The 8,847-nt window shown below is 40.7% G+C and overlaps 1 protein-coding gene across 2 annotated transcripts in view; it reads left to right on the top strand.

Annotated features, from left to right (window-relative positions):
• Positions 1 to 1,208: 1,208 nt before the first annotated feature.
• LOC106589956 (CSC1-like protein 2) overlaps positions 1,209 to 8,847 on the top strand; it is a 123,961-nt gene continuing 116,322 nt past the window's right edge. For both annotated transcript variants that reach the window (XM_045710179.1, XM_045710178.1), the window contains exon 1: positions 1,209 to 1,487. The gene's annotated coding sequence lies outside the window, so the exon portion shown is untranslated. The remainder of the gene's footprint in view (positions 1,488 to 8,847) is intronic.

Below are 8,847 nucleotides of genomic sequence, written 5' to 3'. Positions count from 1 at the left end.
GTGGTTCCAAACTTCTTCCATTTAAGAATGATGGAGGCCACTGTGTTCTCGGGGACCTTCAATGCTGCAGAATTGTTTTGGTACCCTTCCCCAGATCTGTGCCTTGACACAATCCTGTCTCAGAGCTCTACAGAGAATTCTTTAAATGGCTTTGTTTTTGCTCTGACATGCACTGTCAACTGTGGGACCTTTATATAGACAGGTGTGTGCCTTTCCAAATCATGTCCAATCAAATTAAAAAAGGTAACGAAAGTTAATTGCAGTTTGTAAATGTTTCTACTAGTCACTGATAACTGTAAAGCTAATGTTACTTTATTACCTTTTAGCTATTTTACACAGCATTTTATGTCATATAGCTAGCTATGTTTTCCAGAGCGCTTTTCAATTGGTATTTCTCCCCGTTTTCAGTCACAGGTGGGGACTGGACTAGGTGTGAGAGGTACAGGAGGTGGACTCATGAGTTGTGCTCCAATTTAATAGGGATGCATTATTTGTGACCTATTTACAAATTAGAATCATGCAATAGCAGAGCATAAGAGTTGCCACAGCAATGTTACACTGAATGAATTAGTTACGTTTTTTGTTATTGTTATTAAATGCTATATCCCAGTTGTATTAGTTATATTCTAATGAATATTTATGAATTAAAAACAACTATTAAACCTTTTTCTCCTTTATGTCATTTTAAAGACTACTGGGAATTTAAAATATTGACTTGTACATCGTGGATTGTATGGAGAGAAACCTTTTCTAAAAACATTTATTGAAAAACTTAAGTGTAAAACTGTAGCAATTTATATCCCTTTATAGTTTATCTACAAACCATTTTTTTTCCTTCTATAAACGTTGCTTTTTTTTTTGTGTCAGCAATTAGACATTGTTCATAGTGGGCGGATAGTTGCCCCAACTACCTTTCACCCCATGCCAACGTCAAAACGTCATCAAAAAGCGACCCAATGATAAGCAAACATATTTAGGACTAAATGCGCACTGACATTTTATGTATTTAAAAAAATAAAATAATAATAATCTTCTGATAACAGCTTGTACGTTCGTTTTGATTGATTACTCAACTAAAAGGTGAAAACGAGGGGGAATTGTTTTGTTGAATATTTGTCATAAAACACACTGGGTTGAGAGAAACATACATCTATGTATCCTATTTCTATGCTTTTGTTACGCCCTATTCATTTCAATGGGTACGCCCTTCGCATCATCCGATCCGACACCACTGCCATGGTTAGCTGCTGCTGCCGTCTCAAGGGCTGCTTCACTCCTGCTTAGCGGCTGGAAACGACGATAGAAATACTGCGTGTGTTTTGTTTTGTTTTGTTGTTGAAGGGACTATTTCATTTTTTTCTGGGAATCATACAAGACCTGGATATAAAACGAAGGTTTTGTTCGTTTGGATCGAGGTGTGTGTGAGGAGCTCGGCTGTCTTCTTGGGTCGGCTTGGGGGAGAAAAGCCACTGCGTATCAAATAGCAGGTAAAACCATCGCTATGCAACCGACAACGTCGTTAGTTGTGTAGCTAGTTATCGGACTTAGTTAAATCGTTTTGTTTACTTACCTAGTTAACGCGACGTAGCTAAGCTGTCATCCCCCCCCCTCCCTAAAAATAATAATAATACTTTTTAAAAAATCACGTCGTTTTGATAGCTAACGTTAGCTGGCTAGCTAGCTGCTATTTGTCAGTTCAACTAGACAATTGGTGAAATAAGCAAACGTTAACATGCTAACGTTTAGTATCTTTAGGTTAACAACTCAATCTTATCCAACGTTACGCTAGTTAGCTAGCTAGCTAACTGTCAAAGAAACTGCAGAATGTTAGCTAGCTAGCTAACTGTCAAAGAAACGGCAGAATGTTAGCTAGCTAGCTAACATCAAAGATGTCGCAAGGCTCTGACAGATGGAAAGGATTAGACTTTTATTTTTTTTAATGTTCACTAACGTTACTTTTGAGAGAAATGGTCATAAGAGAAATACGCAGGGCTGCTTATGATTAATGTCATGTGCAGTAAATCGGTGTGTCATTGTAGGACACTGTTTTTAAAGGCTGGATCATCCACATATTAGTGATAATAGCTAACTAGGCCTAATCCTTATGTTCGGACGTGGGTTTCATCGTGTGCTGCAACCATAATGCGTTTCATTAATCACTGCAATAGGCCGATTCTGCAGTTTCTGAGACAGTTCCCCAAGTGTCCCTACATTGAAAGAGAAATTGCCAGGCTGCCACTCATGCTATGGGAATGCTGTCTGGTTAAGGAGGGCTTGCTGGGGACGGAGTAGTTTAGTAGTACAAGTTATAAATGGAAACCAATAACTGTGGTCCAGGACGTTAGTGCGGCTTGTTAATGTTGAGCATATCTTTTACTAACCCCAGAGCTACTGAAACCACTGCTCCTTGGAAAGTCCATTGACAACGACCGTGCCTCTTTTATACAGACAGGATGAATATGAGATGGCCACGGTATGAGATGGCCACGGTATGTGTGCGTGTCCGCACCCACACACAGCGTGGCTGTCAGTGAGAAAGTAGATAATATGCACCAAGCTTATCTTTATGAAGGTCTAGTTTGTTCTATAGTTAATCAAAACACTAATTTCTGCACAGAACACTGATTTTATGGTTGCTTTCCAAATGGTGTCCTATTCAATGCACTACAGGGCTCTGGTCAAAAGTATTGCACTAAATAGGGCCACACTGGTTGACACTAGTCACTTGTTAGTTGTGGACTGTACTTCCAGACTCCTTACCACCAATGGCTGGAGCAGGCAGGCTGTTGCTAAGATACCTTTGGTGCGAAGGTCCATTCATGAAGACTCAGAGTAGTAATTTATCAACCGTTTGTGAATTTCTTACATAATTCTGGCATACCTGGAGATTGTAGGATTTGCGTGCGCCACATATGGGATTTATCAAACTGTCGTATGCAACGTGTTTATATATGCATGTTTTCATTGATAAATCATGGCCATGTTATATTTGTGTACTTGTGAATGAGTGTTACACTCTTGCTTGGTAAACGGCATCCATCCACATTTTATGGTAACAAAAACGCCCTCATTTGCTGTATGATTTGGAAATGTTGAAACTGGGCTATATATATATATATTATATATAGATATAGATATAAAAGCAAATTTGATAACATTTCTGTAAAAGGTGTGGGCGGACTCTTTTGCAGTGACTGTCTACAGCCCACCGCCTATACCGAGTGCCAAACACTGGTCGCGCATTCTGCAAGATTGATCGTCTATTGAAAAAGTGCCATCTACAGCCCAGCCCACAGTTTTATATGCAAAAGACAAATTGTTTAATATTTTATCAATCCAGGATTGTTTCTCGTGCCTTGGTATAGGTTCTGAGATGAAATAGGTTGTCTAGATCCCGACCGACAGGTGATTTTTATACATTTTTTTGTTTATTCTGGTTTTAGTGTGGAAACATTAAACAATGTGTATTATTATAGCTGGAATTAAGAAGGGACTTTGTGAAATAATAATTACACTCGAATCAAAGTTTTAGATTTTCCCAGACCTAAAAAACAAGTAATCCCCTGATGTGGTCTTAGCATTGTTGTGAGCACAGAAAATCTAGTATTTTTTTTTTTTGCTTTAGTAGTGTGAGAACTGTGGTAAAACAGACAAAATGGGGGAAATTCGGAACTTGGAAAAACTAAACCAAAACAGAATTTTTGGGTCAAAAATAGAAATAAGTAAAACGTCTAAACTGATTTTTAAAAGCCCCTAACATTGTTTTTTTTTGCTGTGCATGACTGCACTTTAGAGTGTCGTCCTGCAGCACGGCATTTTGGGGAAAGTGGGAGAGAGGGAGAGAGGTTGTGCCATCCTATAAATGTTTGAGTGAAATATAATGTATCACATTTCAGCAGACTCTTTTATCCAAAGCGACTTAGTCATGAATACATTTCTACGTATGGTTGGTCCTGGGAATCAAACCCAATATCCTGGCTTTGTAATGCTCTACCAAGATGCATGATGGGTTATAAATGCTTTGTGAAGCCTCCATTTTTAGGTGATTTATAAGGCTTTTTATTAAGCGACGCTCGTGTCACCCTTTTTTTATAAAGCACAGGTTTGTCACATTTGACATTGGTGGTTATGTCACATTTTATGAACCCTTTATAAAGCATGACATAAGAGTTATAGATTTGTAACACATTTACATTTACATTTTAGTCATTTAGCAGACACTCTTATCCAGAGTGACTTACAGTAGTAGTGAATGCATACATTTCATACATTTAAAAAAAAATATAATTTTTTTGTACTGGTCCCCCGTGGGAATAGAACCCACAACCCTGGCGTTGCAAACACCACGCTCTACCGACTGAGCCACATTTATGTAGTGTTTATGAAGCCTTTTTAATAAGATGCACGTCATTTAAAGCGAGACCAACTACTTTATTTACTTCAAGTGCTAATGGTAGTAGCCTACAATTTAAGGTAAAACCTTAAAACACAAACCCTTAGGCGAAAACACTGTTTACGCCTATATCATCCTTTTGAGGAACTTTGGTTCAGGTTATGATATGAACAAAGGAATCTAGCCTGAGAGCATATTTCTATCCTGCCCTTTGAAGCAGCACATGTAATGTCCATGGCCTTTTCGTTGCAAAAAATAAATAAAAATAGCAGATATGTTTGCCGGGTTGTGTCCAGTCCGGGGAATGCTTTCACCTCTCTTGGAGGAGGGACGTCACATTGCTCAGCAGCTGAAACCTGGTTCCATCGGAGTGAAAGCTCCTTGGCCATAACAACGCCAGGCTTCAGACCATTACAGCTGTAAAGGAGGAAAGCAGACTAAAATAGACTAGACATTTCTAGCCTGCTTCCCAGCAATAAGTAATTGACCCCCTAAGTCCAAGCAAAATGCTCAAAGACAAAATACCTGAATTGTTGCTTATTCACCCTTGATTATCTCCTTGTGCTGGTGGTGGAGAGCAGGTTTATGCTGAAAGACAAATTCTAGAAAAATAGGTTAAAACATGAATGAATTCATGTCCTATAGCTTGTTGTTGACTGCTACAGCTGTACTAAAATGCCCTGCTGTACACATTGAACCAGCTTCCATACCAACAATGGCAATGCAGACACTACAAGATAACAAGCTAACATTTAGCTTCATAACTACCAGCTGGTCAGATGTAAACTGTGTTCATCTAGCTAGCCAGCTAGTTGAACATACAAAACACCCTTTTTATAATCTATTCTAGGCCTTGGTCTATATCCTAATCTGATTTTTGTGCAGGTCATGTTCTTCACAATACAAAATGTTCATATTCATTTATTCAACATAAAAAATATTATTTAAAAACTTCCCTTTTTTTATTTTTTTTGTGGCTCATTTGTAGAACATTGTTTTGTTTGTAATAATACAGCGCATTTGGAAAGTATTCAGACCCCTTTTCCACATTTTGTTACGTTAGACTTATTCTAAAATGGATGACTATTTTTATTTTTTTTATTTTTTAAATCCTCAATATACACACAGTACCCCATAATAACAAACCGAAAACAGGTTTTTACAAAAGTTTGCAACTGTATGTAAATACGTTTTATTTTAGTTTTTATTTGTAAAAAGTATTCAGACCCTTTGCTATGAGACTTGGAACTTGAGCTCAGGTGCATCTTGTTTCCATTGATCATCCTTGAGCTGTTTCTACAACTTGATTGAATGAATGTGAACATTTGTATTCCGGGATGTAGCAATACTCCATATGTTGAAACATTTATAAGGAGTCTAATGACGCCAAGATGTTGTCTGTATCACTTTACAGATCAAGTGGTCTTATAGGAGACATGTTTGTTATTTAACTAGGCAAGTCAGTTAAGAACAAATTCTTATTTACAATGACGTCCTACCAAAAGGCCTCCTGCGGGGCCGGGGGCCTGGGATTAAAAAAATACAATTATAGGACAAAACACACATCACGACAAGAGACAACATAACATTTACATAAGGAGACCGAAGAGAAAGTAGCAACATAGTACAACAGCATGGTAAGGGGCGGGGGCCTGGGATTAAAAAAATACAATTATAGGACAAAACACACATCACGACAAGAGACAACATAACACTTACATAAAGAGAGACCGAAGATGACAAAAACAGCATTGCAGCAACGCAACAGGACAACATGGCAGCAGCACAAAACATGGTACAAACATTATTGGGCACAGACAACAGCAGAATGGGCAAGAAGGTAGAGACAACAATACATCACGCAAAGCAGCCACAACTGTCAGTAAGAGTGTCCATGATTGAGTCTTTGAATGAAGAGATTGAGATTGAACTGTCCATTTTGAGTGTTTGTTGCAGCTCGTTCCAGTCGCTAGCTGCAGCGAACTGAAAAGAGGAGCGACCCAGGGATGTGTGTAGGTCCAAAAGGGGCCACTTTCAAATGTGAAACATTCATCCTTCCAATTAAGTTTCTAATCTGAGATACCCAAAATATTTTTTGGCCTACACTGGCATGAAATCACCCAGTCATCTCCCAGTAGAAGAGCAGACAGCCCATTGACCCATCTAGCAGACAGTGATTCGAACCAGGGCTTAACCTGTGAAGTTCTGCCTCTGTGCACTATTTATTTAACCAGGTAAATTGACTGAGAACACCTCGTTTACAGAAACAACCCGGGAAATAGTTACAAGGGAAAGGATGTATGAATGAGCCAATTGTAATCTGGGGATGATTAGGTGGCCATGATGGTATGATTGGGATTTTAGTTTATTTTACAATAAGCACCACGAGACCTTTAGTGACCACAGTGAGTCAGGGCACCCATTTTACATCCCATCTGGAAGACAACACCCTACACAGGGCAATGTCCCCAATCACTGCCCTGGGGAATTGGGATATATCTTTTTTTTTTTTTTTAGACCAGAGGAAAGAGGTGCCTCCTACTGGCCCTCCAACACCACTTCCAGCAGCATCTGGTCTCCCATCCAGGGATGGACCAGGACCAACCCTGCTTAGCTTCAGAGGCTAGCCAGTAGTGGGATGCTGGGTGGTATGCTGCTGGCCTTCTCTAGAGTTGAACCAAGGCTGAGCCTGTGATGTTCAGCCTCATTATCCTGCCTCCATGCATCTTCTCTAGAGTTGAACTAAGGCTGAGCCTGTGATGTTCAGCCTCATTATCCTGCCTCCATGCACCTTCTCTAGAGTTGAACTAAGGCTGAGCATGTGATGTTCAGCCTCATTATCCTGCCTCCATGCATCTTCTCTAGAGTTGAACTAAGGCTGAGCCTGTGATGTTCAGCCTCATTATCCTGCCTCCATGCACCTTCTCTAGAGTTGAACTAAGGCTGAGCATGTGATGTTCAGCCTCATTATCCTGCCTCCATGCATCTTCTCTAGAGTTGAACTAAGGCTGAGCCTGTGATGTTCAGCCTCATTATCCTGCCTCCATGCATCTTCTCTAGAGTTGAACTAAGGCTGAGCCTGTGATGTTCAGCCTCATTATCCTGCCTCCATGCATCTTCTCTAGAGTTGAACTAAGGCTGAGCCTGTGATGTTCAGCCTCATTATCCTGCCTCCATGCACCTTCTCTAGAGTTGAACTAAGGCTGAGCCTGTGATGTTCAGCCTCGTTGCGCCTTCTGTTTGTTTTGTATTGTGTGACTGTCTGGGGGAACCGTGGTGTCCTAGCAACCGGCTGCGTCGGGGGGATAGATGACGGCAGCCCAGTTACAGTGGACCTACCCAGCCTACAGTACAGAAACAGTGTGTATAGTGTGTGTACCTACCCAGCCTACAGTACAGAAACAGTGTGTATAGTGTGTACCTACCCAGCCTACAGTACAGAAACAGTGTGTGTGTGTGTGTGTGTGTGTGTGTGTGTGTGTGTGTGTGTGTGTGTGTGTGTGTGTGTGTGTGTGTGTGTGTGTGTATATGTGTGTGTACCTACCCAGCCTACAGTACAGAAACAGTGTGTATAGTGTGTGTACCCAGCCTACAGTACAGAAACAGTGTGTATAGTGTGTGTACCCAGCCTACAGTACAGAAACAGTGTGTATAGTGTGTGTACCCAGCCTACAGTACAGAAACAGTGTGTATAGTGTGTGTGTGTGTATAGTGTGTGTGTGTACCTACCCAGCCTACAGTACAGAAACAGTGTGTATAGTGTGTACCTACCCAGCCTACAGTACAGAAACAGTGTGTATAGTGTGTGTACCTACCCAGCCTACAGTACAGAAACAGTGTGTGTGTGTGTGTGTAGTGTGTGTGTACCTACCCAGCCTACAGTACAGAAACAGTGTGTATAGTGTGTGTGTGTGTGTGTGTGTGTATAGTGTGTGTACCTACCCAGCCTACAGTACAGAAACAGTGTGTATAGTGTGTGTACCCAGCCTACAGTACAGAAACAGTGTGTATAGTGTGTTTACCCAGCCTACAGTACAGAAACAGTGTGTATAGTGTGTACCTACCCAGCCTACAGTACAGAAACAGTGTGTATAGTGTGTGTACCCAGCCTACAGTACAGAAACAGTGTGTATAGTGTGTACCTACCCAGCCTACAGTACAGAAACAGTGTGTATAGTGTGTGTACCCAGCCTACAGTACAGAAACAGTGTGTATAGTGTGTGTACCCAGCCTACAGTACAGAAACAGTGTGTATAGTGTGTACCTACCCATCCTACAGTACAGAAACAGTGTGTATAGTGTGTGTGTGTGTGTATAGTGTGTGTGTACCTACCCAGCCTACAGTACAGAAACAGTGTGTATAGTGTGTACCTACCCAGCCTACAGTACAGAAACAGTGTGTATAGTGTGTGTGTACCTACCCAGCCTACAGTACAGAAACAGTGTGTATAGTG

This window comes from Salmo salar, chromosome ssa28 (genome assembly GCF_905237065.1).
Source record: "Salmo salar chromosome ssa28, Ssal_v3.1, whole genome shotgun sequence".
Classification (NCBI taxonomy): Eukaryota; Metazoa; Chordata; class Actinopteri; order Salmoniformes; family Salmonidae; genus Salmo; species Salmo salar.
Note: the sequence above shows the minus strand (reverse complement) of the source record. Positions and strands in the feature narration are given on the sequence as shown.